At 49.1% G+C, this 2,216-nt stretch overlaps 1 pseudogene; it reads right to left on the reverse strand.

Moving 5' to 3' along the window:
• Positions 1-523: 523 nt before the first annotated feature.
• Positions 524-641, reverse strand: LOC126204693 (5S ribosomal RNA; annotated as a pseudogene).
• Between the last annotated feature and the right edge of the window lie 1,575 nt (positions 642-2,216).

Consider the following 2,216-nt stretch of genomic DNA (forward strand, 5'->3'; position numbering starts at 1 on the left):
CTACCGTTGTTTCAATTTCCTACGAACGGGTGGTCTGGTAGCAGACAAAAACGTTCTTCAGCCAAAGCTTACACGGGGTGAGTCACTAACTATTGCCACCAATAATAACTCCGAAAGTATGATAGGAGCTGAAATGTTTGAGGGACAAAATTTGCTTCGGACAACGGGGGCCATAATATGATGTTGGTTTTTTATTGCTAGGTTGGGTCGCTTCAGAGATATGAAGGTCAACTTTGTTTTTTGAATGGAGTGCTATAAAAAAAAATGTTCAAATGTATGTGAAATCTTATGGGACAACTGCTAAGGTCATCAGTCCCTAAGCTTACACACTCCGTCTTCCACGAGTGGCCTACCTGAACAATCCGACCGCCGTGTCATCCTCAGAGGAGGATGCGGATAGGAGGGGTGTGGGGTCAGCACACCGCTCTCCCGGTCGTTATGATGGTATTCTTGACTGAAGCCGCTACTATTCGGTCGAGTAGCTCCTCAATTGGCATCACGGGGCTGAGTGCACCCCGAAAAATGGCAACAGTGCATGGCGGCCTGGATGGTCACCCATCCAAGTGCCGACCACGCCCGACAGCGCTTAACTTCGGTGATCTCACGGAAACCGGTGTATCCACTGCGGCAAGGCCGTTGCCCCAGCTTACACACTACTTAACTTAAATTATCCTAAGGACAAACACACACACCCATGCCCGAGGGAGGACTCGAACCTCCGCCGGGATCAGCCGCACAGTGCCTAAGACTGCTCGGCTAATCCCGCACGGCTGGCTTGCTATGGTTTGCTACTTTTTTCTGATAGCGGCTATCGAGACGAATCCAATGATGTGTAACAGTAAAGTCTTTGAAGGTCAACGAAGGTCACAAAGGTGGCATGAACGTCTGTTTACAGAAGGTGTTCGAAGTGATGACTATTGGTATCGATGCAGTGCTGCAATATTCTTATCATGGCACTAATCGAAGCATATGGTATCGTAGTTACACTCCTGAAAATTGAAATAAGAACACCGTGAATTCATTGTCCCAGGAAGGGGAAACTTTATTGACACATTCCTGGGGTCAGATACATCACATGATCACACTGACAGAACCACAGGCACATAGACACAGGCAACAGAGCATGCACAATGTCGGCACTAGTACAGTGTATATCCACCTTTCGCAGCAATGCAGGCTGCTATTCTCCCATGGAGACGATCGTAGAGATGCTGGATGTAGTCCTGTGGAACGGCTTGCCATGCCATTTCCACCTGGCGCCTCAGTTGGACCAGCGTTCGTGCTGGACGTGCAGACCGCGTGAGACGACGCTTCATCCAGTCCCAAACATGCTCAATGGGGGACAGATCCGGAGATCTTGCTGGCCAGGGTAGTTGACTTACACCTTCTAGAGCACGTTGGGTGGCACGGGATACATGCGGACGTGCATTGTCCTGTTGGAACAGCAAGTTCCCTTGCCGGTCTAGGAATGGTAGAATGATGGGTTCGATGACGGTTTGGATGTACCGTGCACTATTCAGTGACCCCTCGACGATCACCAGTGGTGTACGGCCAGTGTAGGAGATCGCTCCCCACACCATGATGCCGGGTGTTGGCCCTGTGTGCCTCGGTCGTATGCAGTCCTGATTGTGGCGCTCACCTGCACGGCGCCAAACACGCATACGACCATCATTGGCACCATAGGGGCAGAAATCCATTCCAGTACGATTATGCCATAGGTGGTAAATCATTGGAAGCGGTAACGACCGTAAAATACTTAGGAGTTACTATCCGGAGCGATCTGAAGTGGAATGATCACATAAAACAAATAGTGGGAAAAGCAGGCGCCAGGTTGAGATTCATAGGAAGAATTCTAAGAAAATGTGACTCATCGACGAAAGAAGTAGCTTACAAAACGCTTGTTCGTCCGATTCTTGAGTATTGCTCATCAGCATGGGACCCTTACCAGGTTGGATTAATAGAAGAGATAGACATGATCCAGCGAAAAGCAGCGCGATTCGTCATGGGGACATTTAGTCAGCGCGAGAGCGTTACGGAGATGCTGAACAAGCTCCAGTGGCGGACACTTCAAGAAAGGCGTTACGCAATACGGAGAGGTTTATTATCGAAATTACGAGAGAGCACATTCCGGGAAGAGATGGGCAACATATTACTACCGCCCACATATATCTCGCGTAATGATCACAACGAAAAGATCCGAGAAATTAGAGCAAATA

Source organism: Schistocerca nitens, chromosome 9 (genome assembly GCF_023898315.1).
Source record: "Schistocerca nitens isolate TAMUIC-IGC-003100 chromosome 9, iqSchNite1.1, whole genome shotgun sequence".
Lineage (NCBI taxonomy): Eukaryota > Metazoa > Arthropoda > Insecta > Orthoptera > Acrididae > Schistocerca > Schistocerca nitens.